The sequence below is a fragment of the Mercenaria mercenaria genome, chromosome 7 (genome assembly GCF_021730395.1).
Source record: "Mercenaria mercenaria strain notata chromosome 7, MADL_Memer_1, whole genome shotgun sequence".
In the NCBI taxonomy this organism is placed as follows: domain Eukaryota; kingdom Metazoa; phylum Mollusca; class Bivalvia; order Venerida; family Veneridae; genus Mercenaria; species Mercenaria mercenaria.
The window spans coordinates 79,305,143-79,328,741 of NC_069367.1; the positions used below are offsets into that span (position 1 = coordinate 79,305,143).

At 33.6% G+C, this 23,599-nt stretch overlaps 1 long non-coding RNA gene across 1 annotated transcript; it reads left to right on the forward strand.

The window, feature by feature from the left end:
• The first annotated feature begins 18,833 nt into the window (after positions 1–18,833).
• Positions 18,834–20,682, forward strand: LOC123555278 (uncharacterized). Its single transcript, XR_008371818.1, has 2 exons — positions 18,834–18,999; positions 19,343–20,682. It is a non-coding gene; the product is annotated as an uncharacterized LOC123555278 (long non-coding RNA).
• The last annotated feature ends 2,917 nt before the right edge of the window (positions 20,683–23,599 follow it).

Genomic DNA, 23,599 nt, shown 5'->3' on the forward strand with positions numbered 1-23,599 from the left:
AGTTATACATCGCGTAAATGCTAAATGCTCAATGCAAATTCCCATTGGTTTAAATCAAATATTATATCATATTCGCAATATTCTCTTATTATCTCACGTGCAAATGCATATTTCGGTTTTCTTCGCAAGTGCTTTTTTTTTGTTTCGTATTACCCGTTAACATATTCATCTCATGAGCTAAAGCGCTATTTTGGTTTTCTGCACCCGTTTCCATAAAAATTATTAATATCGGATATTCTGACGTCGGCCCGGTACAATTTCTCCTTCTTTGCTGTATAGTAAAACAAGCACTTTTGGACGTGGATTGTGAATTTCACAACAAATTTACAGTATTCAATTTGACAGCTCTGTATTTCTGAAGAGTAACACTATCCTTGTGAATATAGCATAGAAAAAAACAAGGAAGAATATCCAACAGGGAAAGCCACGTTCCAAAAACGCTGCCTCCCCGAAGGCACACACGAACAACACTCGCACACGCCACACACACACACTATCAACAATGATTTATTTGCTACACATCGAAGTATTCAGACAATGTTCAAATTTCCCACAAACATCCGTCATGGCCGCCAGTCTGGATTAGATTTTTTAATCCTTCCGCACAGAAATGTAGTCCTAAAAAAACGAAGACAAAACAACTGTAAAAGACATCAGAAATGACACAAAAATGTACAGTGTCAATAAATACATTTGGAATTTTACAAGTCAAGTAGGGATGGCTTCAAATTGGGAACTTCTAAATTTCAAATTTCGAAGAACGAAAGCAAATGCCATGTGCTAAAAGCAGGCTCTTTATGCAACTCTGATGTTTAATACTGTCAAAATCGAAATTTTCACTGGACCTCAGATAGCGCAAAATCATTAGGAATAACTTTCTACACAAACACTAACCTATCATATCAAAAAAATCTTGAACCACAAATTGAATCATTTAAAAATTGTCTTAAGCAATGGCAAAACAGAAAATTAACCCTGCTTGGTAAAGTTACAGTTATTAAATCTTTTGCTCTCTAAAAATTGATATACTATATTTCTGTTTTACCATCCCCAAATATAAAGACAATAACATCTTTAGAAAAATGTATGTTTGACTTTATATGGGATGGAAAGCCGGACAAAATAAAAAGAGATACATTGAAGAAAGACTACTTAAATGGTGGTATAAAAATGATTGACCTTCATAAATTTATATACTCTACAAAAGCTAGTTGGGTAAAGAAATTTATAAATAATGAACATGACTCTTTTATAAAATCTATATATCAATCTAAGTTGGAAAAACTTGGTGGAAACTTAATATTTGAGTGTCAAATAAATGAAAAGGATATACAAGAAAATTTTAAACACTGTCCGTTTCTAAGAGATATCATTTTATCATGGAATAAAGTCAAACTAATTCCCGAATGCATAAACCCAAACAAGGAAATAATATGGAATAACTGCAAAGTAAAAACGAACAACAAAACCCTTTTTTATAAATCTTGGTTTGAAAGGGGAATTATATACCTAGAACATTTATATGATTTTAGAATTAATCAGATGTATTCATTTGACAATATCAAAGAGATATATAATATTCCAAGTGGAGATTATCTTAAGTATATGACTTTAGTTAGATGCATACCAAAGGAAATAAAAAGTAAAATTAAAACAGACAATATTAGAAATGATACACCAAACAAAGACATTTTAAAAAAAATTTTGAATGTAGAGAAAACAAATAAATACTTGTATGAACATCAAATGAAAAATGATAAAATGTCTCCGAACACGGCAGAAAATAAATGGAAAAACATCATACCAAATGCAGATTTAAAATGGAAACAAATATATAAAAATATACTAACATCAAGTATAGATAGTAAATATAGAAATTTTCAATTTAAATATCTGCACAGAATAATCGCGACAAATAAAAGTATGCTAAAACAAAAAAAGGTCGTATCGAATATATGTGACTTCTGTTCAATGAATGTTGAATCAATCGAACACTTATTTTGGGAATGACCATGCGCACAAAAATTTTGGGGGGAGCTTAAAAGTTACTTTCATGAACGAAACTTCCATTTAGATCTTAACTGCTCTACTATTTCTTTCTTAATCACAGAAAAAGACAAACAAAAGGACGCGAAAAATTTTATTCTTCTAGTAGCAAAATATTATATTTATAATTGTAAAGTAAGAAAATGTACACCAAATTTAAATTTATTTCTAAAATATCTTTGGAGTAGACTTGAAATCGAAAGCTGTATAGCATTGCAGCACGACAAAATAGAAAAACATTATCAGAAATGGAAAGATATCCTATCCTATGCAGTCTTTTTAAATTAAATATTATAAAAAACAACAAGAAAACTTCAAGAGTTGCGGTAGATGTATCTTCTTTTTTTTTTTTTTTGTAATTCTTTTTTCATTATCATTATACCTGCTGATATCTGCATATGCATATTTTTTGTGAATACAGTCGTGTGTGGGTGTGTGCATATGCATATATGTATGGATGTGTGTAAGTTTTTTATATTGCTGTTGTTTTTGTTCAGGTATACATGTGTGTGTGTGTGTGTGTGTGTGTGTGTGTGTGTGTGTGTGGAAAATGAAAATATTTCTTTGTGAACATAGAGAAATAAAAATATTTAATAAAAAAAAAAAAAGAACTACTTCCTAGGATACAACGACCAGGAAGTACTTCAATAACGGGGTGACACATAAATCTTTTTGCTAAATTTGTCCCTCAAAATCTTGTAACTTAGGGTCTTGCGAGAAAAATTATACAAGACATTCTCATTGCAAAGAGAATTCTGTACCGCAGAAACATTTCAAACATTAGACCTACTTTGCGGATCAATTGGCTCGGAAACTGGGATTTTTAAGGAAAAAGGCACATAACAAAATGTGACTTTCTTCTGAAAATTCAATTCCATGAAATCAACTGTGATGTCACCAATTGTTCTTATAGCATGTTTATGTAACTTTAAGCCTATTTATTTTGTAAAATGATGTATCTAAATAAGTATTTACTAAAACAAATAGGCAAACTTTAGTGAAAAATGCATAACTTGCCCGCTACAATTACAGAAAAATGGACATTTTAATGACATAGAGGTCAGAACCCTCAAGCAAACACAAATATTTTATTTTATCATAGACAATTACTGTAAATAAAACAGATCCATACGTCACAGCCCATTTCAAAATGAATGATTTCTTCGACAAAGCCAGGCAATGCCTGGAACATCAAACGTCAAGCTGATCCGCGTCATCTTGCAAGTAGGCATGAACGGAAGGCCAAAAACTCTAACGAGCCAGACACAACTCAAGACACAACTCAAGGTACACTTGAAACTGTCAAGCAGTTACAGACAACAAAACACTACAGTCCTGGCTAAATACATTAGGACCAGACATAAAGCTTTCAGAAAAACTTCTATTCGAGGGAAGTGCCCTTATGGAAACTGTGTAAATCGCTTACCGGAACCTAGCCGTCATTCTGCGGTGTTACACTGGGAATCGCAGTTTCTGCCCACACGACTTAATAGCTTGGTCTGGATTATTGGTAGCTGCAAACTGCTTAACGTATGGATTTCATCGCCAGCAAATGATAAAAGAATGAATGTGAACCGATGTCCGCCTTTCTTGAGAAACAACTGCGCGAGTATGTAGTTAACACTTCTAGAAAGAAATTTGACATATTCACAGATTGGCGCTATCTACCATATCAGTATTATACTGATGTCAAATGGTTCAGGAACTTCATAGGAGGTCTGGCATCAAAACACTGCAACAGAATAATTTTCTACATATGTTAGATAAAATAGTGAAAAGAATGTTAGTATGAGCATTACCAGACAACCCTTTTCAGCAAAGACAACGCAGGTATCTGAAGTCTGCATTTAAAAGAACATACAGACATAAGTGGTATGAAAAAAATGATTATAATAACAATCATAACAACCTTATTAAAACAAAAGTCATGACCACACACTTCCCCCTGAGGTTGTTTTACCCCCACTGGGAATACCAGTGCATAAAAAAGAATAAGTGGAAACTCCACAGGTCGCTCAACACAACAAAAACGAAAATGTTGCAGGCTCGGTTTGATTGAGCCTGTTCATGGACGGTAGTGGAAATGTATGCTACCGTCCACGCCCTCTAACCCCGGGTTGAGCAGAACTCAACATTTACACATGCTAAAAGTACATAAAACAATTTAGAGACATCCGCAGATGTGTTCATACGGCGGGACACATGGAATCTTCAATGCTACACTAGTGTGTAATTCCATGAAAAGCGGCGTATGGTCCCCAGTTAAAATAATGGGTTTGCCCTAAACGAGAAAACAATGAGCAGAACTAAACAAACTGGAATTTAGAAAGGGGATCTGAGGTTATGGAGCCTGCATATCACAGGAACTGCCAAAAGACAAAATTAAAAAGCAGGCACCATATCCAAGGGGTGATTAAACAATACCCAAAGCTATGAAAGCGGGAGTGGTACGCCCAGACGGTCTGCATAGAGGTTTAAAGACACGAAGTCTCTGAAATACAGTGTCTTAAGATTTTTTAATGTGTCAAGTGAAGTACTTTTGCGTAGTTCTAACGGCAGTTCATTCCACAGTTTTGGACCGAAAGTACAGAAACTGCTTTCATTGAATGTTTTGATCTGAAACCTTGTCTACTAGGAGTATACTGTGTAAGCAATTCTGTTAAATACATTGGTGCTCTGCCAATGTGAAAGCTATACATAAAAATATGTATCTTGAACTCAATCCTTGCTTTCGCCGGCAACCAAATTAGGTCATACAATGGTTGTTTAGAACTGTCAAATTTCCGTCTGTTAAGGACAAGTTTTGCGCACATGTTTTGAATACGTTGCATCTTACGCACCTCACTGTTAGTTACACCATACAGTATGACATTGCAATAATCCAGATGAGAAATAACTAGAGACAATGCTAAAATTTCAGTGGCTGCTTTTGGTAAATATTTTCGGATGTTCTTACTTCGTAGGTAATTAACCATTGCTGTACGACATTTGCGATTTACATGTTCCTTTAAGTTCAAGGTTTCGTCAAGAAATGCACCGAGATATCTAATTGTGTTGTGTTTTCACGTTTGATATCATCACCAGCAATGTTATTCGAATGTGTGAAACATTTGTTCAACTGGGGTCCGCTACCAAACATAATAAATTCAGTTTTTGAAGTGTTCATTTTCAGTTTGTTTCTATTCATACAGTCATTGATTATAAATGTGCACCGTTCAAGGTCTCCGATCGCTTGTGATTCTGTGGAAACAGGTGTTGCACGTAAACTTTTATTTGCTATATGATCATCAGCAAAACCGTAGACTGATAAAGATTTTGGAATGACATCAAAAAGAGTTCCAACATAGGTGAGATACAATGACGAATCAAGGCAACTGCCTTTGGGCACACTGCTTTCAAGATGGAGGTCTGATGAATATACATTGTGGTATTAATTTTACAAGTACGAGGCCTTAAGTAGGAGTCTACCCATTTAATAGCTGTTTCACAGACACGACACCATACTGTGTTTTTATGATATCTATAAGAATGTCATGGTCGACAGTGTCAAATGCTGCACTCAAGTCAATTGCAATAAGGCCCGTGACTTCCTTTTTCTCCATACCACTTAGAAGATCATAAACCAACCGAAGCAGCGCTGCAATAGCGGATTAGGAAAACTAGACCCTGCGGCATATAGGATTATTAACTACACAATATAGCCTGTAAAAAGAATACACACAGAAGTAAACGAGGTGGTAAAAGTAAAGTAATTCCTATACAAAATGATATGAACTTTAAAAATTTGATATACCCTAAGAAATGCAAGCAAAAATATACGCGAACATGTATAATGCATTACTCTGAACTGTAGATCTGTTGTGAACAAAGATGATTTTGTGGGCCAATACCTCAGCGATGAGATAATTGATTTCGCTCTTTTGACTGAAACTTGGTACTCGGACAAGAAACAACACAGTTGTCCCAGGAATATTGAAGGTTTATCCGTGTGGTGATTCCGTAGTCTTATAAGTTAGTATTACTAAACATGTATCACTGAATCTTGGACAAGCATAACATTTGACTGTAGGCATATAATAATCCTATACACCCATAAATAATATTTCATCATAGAAGAGCTAAACGCAATATCGCTCCAAATAATGCATGTTCATTAAAGAGAATTCCTATATTTTTTTTCCTTTCATAGAATTTTTTTAAATTCACATATATGATAGGAAAATTTGTGCTGAAAACAATGAACAAATAAAAACAATAGGTCACCAGGCTTGTTTTTGTGAAAAATTGTTTTGAACACACCCACTGTTGCTGAAACTGCCAGCGATTTTTCAACATTTTCATAATTTTCTGCTTTTTTATAATACCAACCAAAATATACATCCAGGCAGCACAATACGGATTTTTCTTTTTACAGATTTTATTATATACTTATTTGATATTATAGTCATATTTGTAATACTCTATCCTTACAATAATGGGTAAGAATGGAAAAAAATGTTGTTTCATATTTACTTTTGTGAACTTTTTTCAATGAAAAATACCCATAGTGAAGAATATTTTTTTTAAATTTTGAAAAAACTCTTTCATAGAATTTTTTCTTTTTCTTCTTGTGTATAGATAATTGTATTGTAAGCATAAAAATGGCTAAAAATGTATGGGTCACCAGGCTAAATTTTATGTTAAGACCGCTAGAATACAACACCTGTTCGGACGGAAATGGCGCGAACCTGGCCAAATTGATTACATGTATGTCTGCTAAAAGTTAAAAAAAAAGTTTTAAAAATTCTTAATTCTTTCTATAACTGAATTCTAAATAATCTGTAAGGTGATATTGTCGTATCAGTACTAAGTCAATTATCTTACATTATATGAACAACACTGTCTTTGTACTAAAATGCGATGTGAAAACACAACCACAAAAATAGCAGGATACCTGTCAGGCATGATACTTGTCAATACAACATAAACCAGTATCAACATTTGATTACTGATATAACTTATCAAAAATGTTATTTCATTCAAAATTCCTCATATTTAAGATTGTCTGTAACATGTTTCAATAAATGTTGACTTCAATTCAGTTTTCCATAGAAAGTGTCGGCTGCGCAGAAAGATGCGCATAAAAAACTATAGGAATTCCCTTTAAATAATATTCTATGTGAACATTTAAGTTCAGTATTGATATTACAGTGTGTCAATTACTATTCAGCTGTAGAGCAGAGAAAGTTGCCGTCTAGCTGGTCAAGAGGTGTATTTTTTGTTATATAAAAAAGTTTATTCGAATGACCCAAAAAGTTATAGAAGGATAACCTTAAGTTTATCAGTTGCTTTGCAAAACTGCTTACTGTTCCACAGTTGATGAATGAAAATGTTAAAGTTTGTGTACGACATATGAATACTTTTTCCAACCTTTCCATTGTGATTTAGGATTGTTTCCTTGTTTTAATGACATATAGTTGCATATACCACAAAACATAGATGCTTGTAATAAACTTTATCAATTATGCAGATGATGCTGTATAGTTTCCCAATTCAAAAGAAGGCTTATAAGATTCACTGCATTATTTTATTAAAGCTAAAATTTTACTAACAATGTTATTTATAGAAATGGGGGAGACTTGATTGTACATACAAGGACAATAAATAGAAATAATTTACACACATTTAAGTTTTAGGTGTATTTTCAAGTTGAGATTCGTTAAGTCATGTAACTAAATCATTAGCTGGGGAAAGTATTAGAGGAATGAACACATTATTTAATGTAACAACCACTTAATAGTTTGTTCAATTTCTATGACGCGAACGTTTTCAGAGTGATTGACGTCTTTTGTTATTCGCTGTTTAAGGCGAGTTGCAGTTAAAAATGGCGACATTTGTTTACATTTTGACATACCAGAGAACACATTTTCAGTAGTAAGTTACTTAATTATCTACGAATTTTTAAACGATAACTTCTAGTTGGTGGCCATATTAATTATCTTTACTCGGATTTTAGTCTGATGTCTTTATCTTTGTTTTTAAAAAAAAGTTATTGGAGGTACAGTCAGTTCAAACCGACGAAAAAATCGTTACTGTGAATGTGCAAGTTTGCACAAAACGAACTCTTTGCAGGATGTTTATAGTTTTAAACGAGTACATAACAATATATTGTTGTTGAAGATATATATTTGCTGCTTCTTAAACCTCCAATTGCAAAAATATTCTGGTACAAGCAATATTTTGTTGTTTGATGTTATATACACGACATTTTTTGTTGTTTGGTTGTTCTAACGAGATGCCTTTTAGAATAGAAAAAGTAGAAACTTCACAGGTCGCTCAACACGACAAAAACAAAAATGTTGCAGGCTCGGTTTGATTGAGCCTGTTCATGGACGGTAGTGGAAATGCATGCTACCGTCCACGCCCTCTAGCCTCGGGTTGAGCGGAACTCAACATTTACACATGTTAAAAGTACAAAAAGCAATTTAGAGACATCCGCAGATGTATTCAAACGGCGGTGAACATGGAACATTCAATGATACACGGGTTGTGGCGTGTAATTCCATGAAAAGCGACGTTTGGTCCCCAGATAAAGTAATGGAGTCTACAAACTAATACAGCTTAGAGTTAGAACTTTTCAAATTAATGCATATAAAGTATTAAGTCTGGAATGTAGCGATTATGCTTTTTTAAATACTTATCGTATAATTTAATTCCTGTAATTAAAGATCAAGATACTTACGTGTTGTCTCCGGAGGTAGCAAAACATATGTTGCCGTTGTTAGTCATGTTCACACATATCTATCTGTTCTATGTAGAAAAGCAATAACATATTCTTCATTTTTGTTCAAAGAATTGTTTATGATGATGACCAGTAAATTGTGTGGTTTTTTTTATCCTCATACTATTTTGCAGATGAAAGTAACGTTCAAAATATTCTATTTACACTGTCTTGTATAAGTTGCTTAAGAAATGGTAGTGCGGGTTTGATTTTAAAACTCATATCCTTTATATGTTACTGACCGTTTCATGGCGGTACCGCTATTTTCAGCTTGCTTTTTGTCCGTTTCGCTTATACATGTTATGTCGACGATTGTATTACTATCCGTAAATCCCTAGGTTCCCACTTTTACGTACCCTCCTCTTTTTTTTACCTTGGATGAGGTTAGGTGCACACCAGATACAGACAGTGTCCTTCTGTTTTTCTTTGTTTGTTCTTTTGTACTCAGTGTTTGGTTGTTTTGCTGCGTCTCTGTGTGGGAATGCGTGCGTGCCTGTGTGTTTGTTGGTCTTGTGAACGTTTTTTTAGTCCGGAGAGGTTGCGTTTTTGAAACGTGGCGTCCCCTAATTAACATTCATCCTAGATTTTCCCCTCTTTCTCTACTCATCCACATTGTATATCATTCATAAAATTAAACTGTACTTGTTAATAGATTTTGAAGCAACCCGTCTGCTATATATTTCCACTACAGTTTCTATTTTTCTTTCAGTTATGATATTTGACCGCTTAAGTGTGCTCTTGACATTCCCTATTATTGTGGAGAAATAAAAGGTGTGACAAAAGATCCTTCATGGAGGCATTTTCTGCCAAAAATGCTCCCTTTACATCACAGTTACGGCCAAGAAAAGCTTTAGAATGTCATTTGACCAATAACTTTCACAGAGGAGTATCGGGCTTGTGCCGACAGTCAATCTTATTGAGACAATTATTTCTCCTAAATTAAGGTTGCGCACAAAAATTGACATAACATTAGACTCACAAGTGTGACCGTGATCTGCATGTGACACTCATAAAGGACAACATTACTGGAGAATATAAGATACATTGCTTATTGATGGTCAAAATGTCCGGTGGACGTACACAGTAACGCAAGTACGAAAGCACGTATATACCAACCATAATTTCCACGACAGGAGCTCACCGCGAGCAGTCTCAACAAAATGTTGGTGATGAGTATACAATATCCAAGTGACGTTGATCTAGAAGATGGCTTAATTGCGAGACTTACCCTAGGCTCTCTTTACGCAACGGAAACAATCTATTTATAGAGTGAAACTATTTAGTTAACACCGTTTGTCAATCATAATCCTGTCCATGTTATGTAAGGGCAATGGAAAAGTAAGCTGTCTATTTTACCTGCTCTACAGAATAACGATGTCATGCATCTAACATTCCTGAAACTATTTTCTTTGATTTTCTCATATTTCTAGGTATTTTTATATACTTTGACGCATATATATGGGTAGTATATCGATCTCTTTCAAGCAATTGCTTTGTCAACATATTTTTCCTTGTGAAATTCTGAGGGTTTTAACATTTAAAAGAAATCGTCTGTTTGGTGACAAATTTCAACACTAATATGTTACACTTCTCCCCCAAGGCATTAAAAGATATAATCTTTACATATTTTTCTTTTCAAAGTACTGACCCTTAAACTAATTATGCACGATTGTTTCGTGACTAGTTGTAAAAAGTGCATGAGGTAATTTGTACATAATCACCTACAATAAAGTTTTAACGGAGTTGTCCAAATATTTTTCAGGTCAAATAACTCTTTGTTTACAAAATGATATCTTAAATAGTTTTAAGACTGTACTTTGATGCAGTTAGCTATACCTATAACTAAAATAAATAGTGCCTACTTGAACTTTATTGAACTTGAACATTATTGTCATTACCTCTCATGAACAGGCTCAATCAAATTGAGTCTGCTAACATTTTTCTTGGTTGCGTTCTATGCTTTCAAAGGATCATCTGATAGATTTTATCAATACAAACTGGTGTCATGCTTTGGAGATTGCTAGATCGTACTCACGGTACTGGTATTGTATGTCGTATTCACATCTACAAAATAGTATAAAGATCATAACATTAAAACAGCATTTATTGTTCCTTACCCACATATATATTTGCGAAGTAGTGACAGCAGAACGTATACAAGTAGTAAATAAAGTAAAGTGTTCTGAAAACGTTTGGTAGTTTTAATAATTTTTTTGAACAGCTGTAAACACTTTCTGATTATTTTCAACGCTTAACAAATCCCTACCAAAAAATAATAGATTAACAATTAGCGGATGAAAGATTCTATTTTGTTCAAAGAGTATAATTCTTTGAGGTTTAAAGAATTTTTAAGAAACAGTGGAATCGATATCGATCAGCATCTTCAAATAGGTATCCACAATTACATGTCGAAGTTTCCCTCAAATAGTTCCTGAACAGATCACCATGCAAATTACTTGCGCGCATGTAGAACCAAAAAAGCCTGTTTCCGAACAAAAAATGCTAAGGTACTTGTGGCGCTTTAATTATCTCTTTCATATTTGATTTAAATATATTACTGAATTTAAATCGAGAACAGTAATATCAAGTGTATTCCATACTTCGGTAGCAGAAGGTAGAAACGATTTATTGCATGTCTCTGTGCGTCGGTTTACTGTTGTATGATTGTTGCTATTTCTTAGTGAATAACTTCTCGTTTCTGATACAAATGAAGGGAACACGTTTTCTACTTATTGGGAAGAAGACCATTTTTTTGCTTTGTAGACCATAAACAACTTCTGAATTGTTCTCCTGTTTGAAAGAGAAACCCAACCTAGAGTTGATTGGAACCGACATCGTTAAATAGCGGCTTTATACTGTAGTTGTTCTAGAGATTGTTAGAAGAACATAAATGTACTTATCACAAGGTTTATGTAAATAAATGCATTTTGGCATTATTTCAAATAATAACTGTTGCTTGATGATATTGTTTGCAGTATAATTAAGAAATAATAAGTTCCCAAGTGTGGTTTATCGTAAAATAACTCATGTTCTGAGTTCTTAAGCGTAAGAATATATCACGATAGCCGTAGGCCTGATTGATATATTGTTTCGCAAGATAACGAAAAACTCTGGTCATTCTACGATAAATCACACTTGGAATTTTGTTATTTCGATTCTAACACGACATACTAATATCAACAGTGTTAAAAAAAGTGGTAACTACTTTTATTGACATGAACTACACTTCGTGCTACGCATCTGGATCATTTTATACATAGAGGCTGACGTCACTACTTTCTCCGCGCATGGGTTACCGCAAAATAACCGTTGATTGATTTTCTCCTATGTGTATATTGGTTATTTGTTTTTTGTCGTTTCAGAATTCTTCTTTAACTATTGCTGTCAGATGGGAGAAATCATACATGTAATAAAAATGTAGTAGAGGTCTTTTGCAGTAACTTGATGAGGTATACGACAAAATATGGAGTTGAGTCTGGGACGAGATTTTGGAGTCAAAATCATGTCTTTTTCATATCATATATATTGATTATTTGATGATGGAACGTAGCTGAAAATGGTGCAGATACTGATGATGATGATAGTTTTTGCTGCGTTATTTCAGGATGATGTATATGCAAATATGCTGATATGCCCTTTGTCAGTGTTTTGTTTAATGCTGATGATGATGTAAATAGCGCTAATGATGCTGCTGATGATGATGATAATCGTATTTTGTTTAATTGAGTAAGGGGGAGGAAAATGACACGTAGTTTTTCCGGGTTTTTTTTGTCATATTTTTCTATTGCCGCTGCTGAGGGTGATTATGGTAATAATGATGCTTATGATGATGATGATGTTTTTGATGACAGGATGGTCTTGATGATGATGTTGATAGGGATGAAAAATGTTTTCATGATGATGTTATCAGTGAAATAAGAATGGCATGTATATGATAATAATGATGATTTATATTCTTGTTTGTTATTGATGAAAATCATTGATGTTTGTCATAATAAAAGTGTAATTGAAGCATTAAGTAGTGATCGTGATTTCCGTAATTCTATAGGACGGCATTAGTTCCTCCACACTGAATGCACACACGCATTGAATAAACACTATTAAACCTATGTTAAACCTAACCCCAACATTAAGTCAGTATGTTATACTCTAAATACGTGCGTACATCTTTAAGATGCGATTTCATGTTGGCGAATCATATACCATTGTGCGAATACTTGTAGACATCTAAGACACAGTCATTTAGGGTAATTAACGTAGACTCAATTCAATTAAATGATAGAATTTCATCCAGGCTGGTGCTAGTGGTGTGCGAGGTGTTGTATATGATACTAACATCAACCTATCAGTTTGCTTGCTTGTGTTTTATGTTTCCAGAACATATCCTTATTGATTTTCATGAGGCTACAATCAGTGCAAAATAAAAACGTTGAAACTAATGTCTTATTTATTGAACTTTCGAGTAATGTCTTGAACATTTTAAAAATCAAATTAATGATACAGATATAATGGCAATACGCCAGTTGTGCATGTCCAGTACGAATTTGACACGAAAAATATAATAGTTGTGTCCATCACAATGATATACCTATTAAATGATCTCATTATTACACCAGGAAGTGTTTCGTAGTCGATATTCGTCGACTTCCTTAAGGTATTAGGCCCCTAATAGTAATGTTTAAAAAATGGCATTTGCTTGGTATATTCTTACAGTTGACCGTGCTTCGCACTTTGTTGCAAAATTTTAAAAACTTTTACTATGCCGTTTTTTTATAAATTTTATGTAATTTATGGTATTTCCTCAAGCTCAAATAGAGACAAATTTCAAAGTGGCGGCCTTTATCCAAAACGTCCAGAATTCATTTTACCATTATTTTTATGAAAGAAACATCAAAATATTGGTTAACAATTATAAAACTTAAAATAAAACTGTCAATATCATTTTTCTAGGGTGACTCAAGTAAACGGATTGAATGAGATAGAATTCTAACTCCAGCATTGAAAAATTAAGGTCGAATCCTGCGAGTCTGTTTTAAATTTTGCTCACTTCATTAAAAAATAACCTTGGGGCAGAAGTAAAACCTACCTACATTTCTTCCACAATATGTATTCTAAAGAATGAAGGCAAAATAGTGAACTTTTACCGCATGTAACTCAGTATTTTTAAAGATGAACTCTGCCCCTTCTGTTTCAGAGGTGAATTCACTTTGAACAGCAATAAATCGCTTATCAAATAAATTGTTTTCCACTTTTGTACAATAAATCAAAAATCTGGAAAGAAGTATAAACTTACTAGTAAAAAAGGAAAATAAGGAAAAATATTTTGGTCCCAGTGGGGCATGAACCTATGCCCCCCTGAAAATTGCAGTCAAAGTAGGTTTAAAGTAGGAATTGAATACTCTTCAAAAAGGAGGTACTCTATTATGGGCCTAATACCTTAAATCTTAGTAAAATCAAATACACTCCACGATCCGACAGACCTAGAAAAAATATCAGTGGACTTGTTGAGCGACCTGTGAAGTTTTACTTTTGCTATTTTAGAACTGAGACACAAGGTTAAAACATATTGCATGCGGTGTATATCTGTAAGAGAAAACTAGGTCGAGGTTTACACATACATTTTGAGAAACCGCTAACGACTTATTTAAACACTGAGAGGTAATATAGTATATCATGAAACTTATATAGTTAACTACCTGTATTGAGATCGATACTCAAAAGCTTTTTAGGAGTTTAGTATATCATAATGCTGGAAAGTATCCAAAGTCCCAATGTAGTTTAGCCTTGAACCAAGCAACTGCGTAATTCATTTGTTACGTATTTGATTACAATAGTTATTTTTATTACGAACAATATTGTATTCCATTTAAGGTAGTCAGAATTACTACTGTAATTTCGACCGACATTAGAAAGAAATTGTCGCAACTGCACAAGGACATATGTTAGTCGGACATGCCTGAAAGAGTACTATTTAAAAAAAAAAATGATATTCTCAAAAAGATGTTTCAGGTGCGAACCTTTCAGACAGGAGATGCCAAATGAGGAACAACTAAGTCAGCAGATATAACTGTACACTATTGTTCATTTCATTTTTATTTTGATGTTATTAACTTCAGTATGTTAAAGCTGTGACTGGCTACATTCTACGTTAAACTTTTCATATTGCAAATTATTAATTGATAAACATCAGCGTTTATTTTTTATGTTTTACAATCATATAGTACAAGGACAATACATGGCATGATGTTAAGCGAAAACTCTTGATGTATGTCTGGTTTTCATTTTAAGTATTTCACAATAAAATCTGTAAAAAGTTCCTTTGGAAGCAAAGAATGCATCCAATGAGAATAAAAGCAGAGTCGGTTGATTGAGTCTGTTCATGAGAGGTTATGAAATGAAACTGGACTAAACATTTTCAAAATGACACTCACTATAAGTTTCCATTAACGAATATAGTGTTTGATTAAGTTAAATGGTCCGGAAACACAGTGGCACATTAACAAAAAAGGTTTAAATCTTATTGGCAAATCAGCAAATTAACAATTAAGATTGTGTTTAAATTATTAATTTCAAGTCTTTGAACAATGTCCAAACTGTTTTGTACTTTTTGTCATTCACACTTCACCAAATGTAAGTTCCTGTGTTATTGCTTGCTGGAGCAGGTAATCAAATTGAAGGAAAGCCAGTTTTCTTAATGGATTTTGATATAGGAAGAATAAGTCCAAAACAAATCAGCAGGTAAAAATAGATATCTTTAATCTTCTCTAATTACAGCATTGTTTATCTTGACCGTTGATAAGTTATTAATATAAGGGTTCTGTACGCAAAAGTGCACTACTACATATGAATTTGCACATATGGTTTAGTACCAGTATGCCTAGATGTGTATTTATACATGTCAATTTCTTATGACATAAGGATTGTAACGCAAATGACACAGGTGTATGTCTTAAATGTTATTGTTAGATTAAATACACTTTATTTTCTTCTTATGATTCATTTGCATTTTTGAATTAGATCACTTTTGGTCACTGTTGTAATAATATTATTTACTAGGTAAGAGGTATTGTTTACGAAAACTATTATGAAAATATATCCTACATAATCTATTGATTTTGTTTCCACCGTTTTAACTTTTTTCCACTAAACATATTGGCGTGTTATCATAGGCATATGTCATGAGAACAACAAGTAATCGGCCTAATAAAAGAAAATATTTAAGAAATATCCAATTCATAAAAACGTGCTGGTTCAAACAAATTTACTGAAAACTCTGTTTTAATAATCAAGCATTATGAACTATTACATTACAAAATGCATTGAACTGTCTGTATAAAACATTGCAATTAGTTTTTATGTACAGCGCTCGCATTAAAAGAGCCATTACACCTTAGATAACACATTACAGAGAGAGTACCTTGCAACATCAAAATACAGTTTAAATCATACAGTACGCTCAAATTCGGATAATTCGAACATCACCCTCCGCTCGACCTTATCGTCATATTGTATTTTTTTCGATGGCTCGAACTACCAATAACTCGAACATGTTTTGCCGGTCCCATCGTTTTCGAGCGAACGATTGCATTGCATTCCAAACTCTAACACTATAAAATGTATTTTTATGTTAGCCTTGTTAGGTAATAGATGACAGATTTGAATTTATCTAAATTTCTTATTTCATCTTCCGTCTTGATAAAAAACTTTTGACACAAAAAGCTAGCGTATGACAGCATACAATACATTACAACTGCGAATCAATGCACGAAAGGGTATAAAAGTAATATCAAAATGCGCCGTTTCAACACTTATATTTCCTGTAAAGGAATACATGTCAAGTTAGATTTATTAATAGAATATCATATATGAAACAAATTATAAAATGCAGTTTGTGTTTAGTTTTAAATGAGATAAAATCAGATTATAGAGTGTGCTTTTCTTAAATTATTACACACTATTAAGGTTTCTAACGAATGCAAGTTGGAAAGGCAAGTAGACGGATATTATAATTAGTGTAACATCCATACTAGGTTTTAAGGGAAATACAAGAAGTAATGTCAGCGCATCAACGTCTAACTAGTGATAGTTCAAACGGAAGCAGTAACACAGACATATCTTCTGTGTACATCGATCATTAGGGTCAACATGACGCAAACAGAAGTTCTAGTCGCGAATTGTTGTCTTCTTCTACAAATATGTTTTCCACCTTAGACCCTGTCCATGATAGTGTCACGAAACGATCTACAGAGCACTTACATTCCTATACAATGCTTGACAGATTAAGGAAAATATTTGAGAGGCCGAAACGTCTTGTCGGAAATCGTAAAAAGAGATTAGAAAGGGAAGAGACGGAAAGAAAAGAACGCCTGCCTCTATTTCACGTTTACCAGACAGCACTTATCAAATCAAACTTAAGGAACTTTTATTGATCCCGGTTATTCTACAGACTACGTAAACATTGAATCCATAGATAAGGCAACTAACGATCTCGAGGATTGTCAATCAGTATGTTGTGGGCAATATTCACAACTGTTTGAAGGAAATTATTCTAAATCAAAGGTTCCACAAGACAGAATAAAAGCTCACCCCGCTTGTTTCAAAACGTTTGATTCAGAGGTAAAACGTTTGAACCGCCTAAATAGCGAGTAAGACATCATCTGAAAATGTCATTCACAAAATAAAGGTAAAGCTATTTCAGGAATCCGTGAAAAAACATCAAGCATTGAGACTGAGAAAAATACAAAGACCACAAAGTCATTTGACAATGGTACAGAAAAAATTGCACATCCCAACGAAAAGATGGCAAGTGAGCTTGCAAATATTCATAATGAAAATAGAAAAGCAATGAAAGAGCAAGATACCCTAAAACGTCAGTTTCAGGAAAGAAATATGCAGCCGTTTGTGCATACTGAAGCTGTCGGATTTAATAAACTACACAAAAATTACAACAATTTGAAGAAAGTCTTTGTCGCTTTGGCAATTGTGAACATAATTCTTATTATCTGTTTTGTGTCAGTTTTGCCAGTAATTCTAGTAACATTTAGATTGTCATATTATCACGAAGTAAATTCAGACGACGAAATCAAACAGATTGTATCCAAGCAATTATCATCGACCGAATGGATTGCAAGTTCAAGCGTTTACTGTTTGTCGTGTATAAACCTGGATCAAACTTTGAGTAACTTGTTCACGGAAGTCCAAGACAAAAGATGTTGCATAGAGGATATTTAAAAAGTATTCACATTTTTTACAAATTTCACTGACCAGTTAATTATTCATCAGTTGTGTTCTACGGCTTTCTTGATTTGTTATGTTACTGATCTGGCTTTTATGAGACACATACTAAGGCTTAATCGATTTCGTTTTTTTTAAATAGTGTATATATTTTGGTTTCGAATTCACTTCTAATGATCTTTAATTCAGAAAAATGACGAATGCCATTCAAGACTGAACAATTTGGTAAGTACATTTGTAACAGAAATACACATTTATATATTTCATATACATAGGTTCAAAGTACACTTTGTTGGTTACATTTTAGAAATAATTTATAGCAAAAGAATGCTTTAACACTATTTATGCACGATGGGCGGTTATACGTCGGGCCTAATAATTTCACGTGGGTTAGCCCGTGTGAAATTATTTTTACGACGTATTACCACTCGAGTGTATAAATAGTATTAAAACACGGTTGTGCTATAAATTTTTTACATTTTAATATGCCTTAATATAGAACAGCAGAAAAAATATAGAAGCGCTCTTTCTTGATCGCAACAAAAACTTTGACGTCACCGCACGTTGACGTGACCTCATTCAAGTGTAAGAGTGTTTAAACAGAAACAAGCATATAAGTATGCTAGACACAGCACGAGTAATAATGACGTTTACATTTAAGAAAATATATTTGGATGTGATTGAAATTTGAAAATAAGACAATATACTTGTCTATGTCATAAGTATTAAGGTTTTCTGTAGACGAAATGATATACTTATAAAATTAAAATTGTATTTTGAATACGTAGAAAATGAAGAGATGCTTTCTGACATAATGAGCTTAAAGATGAAGCTGGTCAATACATCTGACATAGACGTTAATGAAGACTGGCTTAAACATCCGGGAATACAGTAAAATAACAAACTTATCAATATGCTTCTAACACGTCAGCGGTCAGCTATACATCTAAAAGGAGTTGGTAAGTCTCTTGACAATTAACCCATAAATATCAGCATTTATTACTTTACATGGCTTACCTGCTTTTACATGCGTTAGTGGGAGTGATTGGTGTTGCACATTTCATTACCCCTCGTAAACAGACGAAGTAAAACCGAGCCTGCTGCTTCTGCTTGGTCACGTCTCCTGCTTCCGGAGGATCTGCCTTAACATTGCATTATGTTTTTGCTACAACAGAGCGCCGTAACGAAGCATTTTATTTCATATATTATTTTTGATTTCAATTACGATTTTGCGGAATTAACGTCGCCATTGTCAGTAATGATATTCCGGAAGTTAAATGCGCATTTTGATTCATTTAATAGTGAAGAAAGGCGATATTAAACGGACTGCCGATATATCAGAAGGAAAACTATCGCATAATGATAATGGTATATCTGTGGAAAATGGTGAATGTATTACGTGTACAGTATTATTCGATACAAGAAAAATACCTGTGGAACAAATGGGTAAGTTCTTATTATTCCAAACCAATCAATACTTGGGGAAAAAATGAAAGAGTGAAAAACAGTGAACTTGAGAGAATGCAACTTTTTTTTTTCAAACATGATACATGTAAGGTAAAAATAGACAATTAAAATTTTGTTTGAATGGTAAGTGCAGCTATCATGTTGATTTGAAAATACGTATGCATCTTTCCTTTTAATTTCTGTATCCAAGCATTGTTCAGAGCCTAAATAAGCAACCATAAGTTTTATTTTTATAAATCAAATCAAGTATTTATATAAATAAAAAAATAATGAACATTATAACATTCCCTGAAGGTAACGTTATTTAACAAGATGACTCTTTTAAAATAGGAAATTTGCCTCTCATCGATGTGGGTTCGAAACCTCATTTGGGGTGTAGAATGTTTTCACGTGAGGAAGCCATCCAGCTGGCTTACGGAAGGTCGGTGGTTCTACCCAGGTGCCCGCTCGTGATGAAATAGTGCACGGAGGGGCACCTGGGGTCTTCCTCCACCATTAAAGCTGGAAAGACGCCATATGACCTAAAATTGTGTCGGTGCGACAATAAACCCAACAAAATAAAATAAAATAAATTAAAATAGGAAATTAGAATATGAAGTGAAACTTAGAACCGGCATTGGGTCAGCAGTGCAAATTGCTTCTGTGTACAACGACTGTACGAATGGAACACATTACGACCAGGATCTTGTTATACAGAGGGTATTTCAACTGTCTGTTGGACAAAACAGTGAGGTGTTTATTGATATTGGTGAACTTTGTCACAGTCTTGTTGTTGAAGAAGATATACATTCATTTGGTATATTTGAACTCTGAATAAATTTCGCGTCAATTGTCATATAAAAGGGTTCATAAGAAGAAGATTCGTGATAGTGAATAAGTGTGTAAAACCGATAAATGTTTATCGCCACAGACAGATGTCATTACTGTTTTATTACTTTTCATATGCATGTATAAATGTCAGTATGCTAATCTACTTTCCAGATTTTATTTACAGAACAATAAAATCATATGTATGAAAAACTTTATATCTATGTGATAATTGTTAGAGAAAAATGTTTTGAAGCAGGGTTATCGTGTAGATAATATAATTTGATCTGTTTGTTTGATATTAATTTGTTGCTTAACTAAACATAAATGTTTATATGATCTCATAATATTTCATCAGCACCGTTGTATTTAACGTGTTATTTAATGGGATTGGTATTGTCATTGCAGATTTTTGTAACTGATTTCCAGTAACAAGTATTCGAGATCAAAACGCTGTAGTTCTGTGAACAGTAAGTCCAGAAGAAGGAACTTTCTGTCTTAGAGTAGTTATTTTACCGAAATCTTCTGTTGCAAAAGAAACGAAACGGATCTGGAAAACTATCTGATACAAAGTTAAGTTAAGGTATCAATTATTCATAAAGAAATGCAAGATGCCGTCCCAGCCAAGTCGCATTTCTATAACATCGCGCACATTATTTGAGACAACCGCTTCTATCATTTTGCGACAACCGCCGATACTGATCTCATTTTTCTAATAATGTTCCGTCCAATACAATCTTTTTCTCTTGTCGCTCAAATGATATTAAGTATATTAATTCTGGGTCAGTTTGCAAGGAGCGCGATTTTACTAAAGGCATTGAAAAGAGATCATGATAAAGAAAGTATGTAGGCATGTGAATTTTACATGGGTAGGAAAAGGATCCTATGTCCTCGGGCTAACACGACATAATTCTGATCTTTTAATGACTATTATATTTTCTTAATAACATTAAATCATCGGCATTTAGACTGGAGCTATTGAATGAAATAGGTAATATGTATCAACAAGTAGAAGCTGCTTTTGTTTGCTGGATATCGACGAGTCTCGTATAATTAGGGTGTGTGAGAGTTGTTGCATATTTCATTGCCTCTCATTATCAGACTCAATTAAACCGGGCCAGCGACTATTTACCTTGGTTGCGTTTCTACTGCAAAAGGATATTTAGAATTGGTTTTAGTAATCTAACACTATGATAAAAACAATGTAATAAATTGAAAATGATATTTATGTTACTATATGTTATCATTTTGTCTGTTACTTGTTTTATTGTTATCATTGTCATAATAATTAAACTTATTTATGATCACATTACGTATGTCAGCGATCTCAAATATACTATGCTTTCAAGACTTTGTCAATCATTATGCCAATATAATTAGAGAGCGGAGTATCCGTATTTATCTTCTAGAAGGATTAACAATTATTGAAACAGTTTAATAGTTGGTATAATAGATGAAGCATTCCATCGAAGTTTAGCAATATTTAGCTAAATTGTAGTACAAGTGCTTACCGCATTAGGAATTACTGGAGGATAAATGGCGACTCACTATTTACCGATCTCTCTCATATCACCTGACTGCTTTGACAGACCTGACATTCAACACGAAATAGCAACAGTCGTAATTAGCATAATGAAACAGAATAAAGTGGTTACTGGTCTGGCTAAAGTACAAAATATTTCTACGTATAGTACTATTTGAACTTCTGAGTCATGGAAATTTTACCAAAAAGTTCCATATACCACTGAACAGACAATGGATTAAGTACACGTAGTAATTACGCAGACGAGTCTCGTTTCAAATGACTCTGTACGTATTAAACAATCATAATTAAAAAGCACTTCATGAACATAGATATTGAAATGCAATATCACTGGCCTTTTAGTGAGGATCAATGAAATGTGTTCTTTTATTCATACCTACGTTAATCTTTACCGCAGGTTTAAGACTTTTCGTAAACGATGAAAAATTGTCTTATGGTCCCATGGTCTTGCCTGTGAAGTAGCTTTGTCCCACTGACTTCCGTTACAATATTGGTCTATAGCAGAAACTTTGTACTCGCAAAACACACAGAAGGATCCTCCAGCTGTATTAAGAACGTTTATATATCTACATGCTGTATAACAGATAGTTATAGTGTCATAAAAGTGGCTTGTGAATTTTATTCATATGCACACACAAAAACTATATTCTCGAAACCTATTAGTCCGAAATGTCGATGGGGGTGGTGGTGGGAGGGCATAAAATGAAAAAAAAATGTGTTTTGTAGAGTAATTAAGAAAGGAAATTATTCTCTCGACATTTCTACTAAATCAAAAATTATGAATTGTACCTTGCCCCTTTTTCCTCATAATTAGTGCATCCAACCGTCTATCAGATGTCCAAAAGTCATGAATAAGTTTGTATGGCTACTTCATCAGAACATCTAATATTGTTAGACATTTTACTGACACTTAAATAGCAATCATATAAAGTTGATACATCTGCATACACATTCATAGATGCATTGAGATATCCTGGATACTCGATTTCGGTATCAACCGGTAGCAAAGTCCTTTAGATACACGTTCCTGCAGGGTTTGGTCCAAGTTGAAAAACCTTTCAGATTTATCATGGTCGAAATAGTAATAATTGTTTAAATGTAAACACGGACCGATAACAATTACGTCCACAACAGAAATTTCTAGTAACAAGAGTAGAAATTGCAAGAAAGTATATGATAGTTCTTCAAAAATAGATAACATCAACCTGGCACTAATGCTTTTCCGTACTTGAGTAGTTGGCACAAAAAATCTCAAATAACTTTCGTACTTTCGAGTTAGTTTTTTGCTAATCTGAATATGAGTTTCATGCGTGTATAGTCAAGTTTCGTTTAGTACCGAAAAATACCACCGTACTGCCCTTATTTATTTCAATATGTGCATATCTTATAGAGATATGCATTACAAACATATTGGATCACAATTTCTATTGAATAGATGAGGCGTTTCTAAAGTCCTTCGGTGTATATGGACTAACAAAATAGACTAACTAAGCAATGTATGTTGTTGTAATAAAAGAAGTTCAAACACAAAACTGTATATTTCTAAAGGTAAATTTTATTTGAAACATTTAACGTAAGGTCTGTAGAGCGTTTAAGTGGCCCTATTTCAAGAACAGTTAATTCCCGACAGCAATATGCTGGCACACATTTACACCTAGGCAGACTGAGGCATTCGTGATAAAGTGCTTTTCACAAGGACACACCGCAATGGGAGTAGCCAGGATTCGAATCTGAGGCTTTTG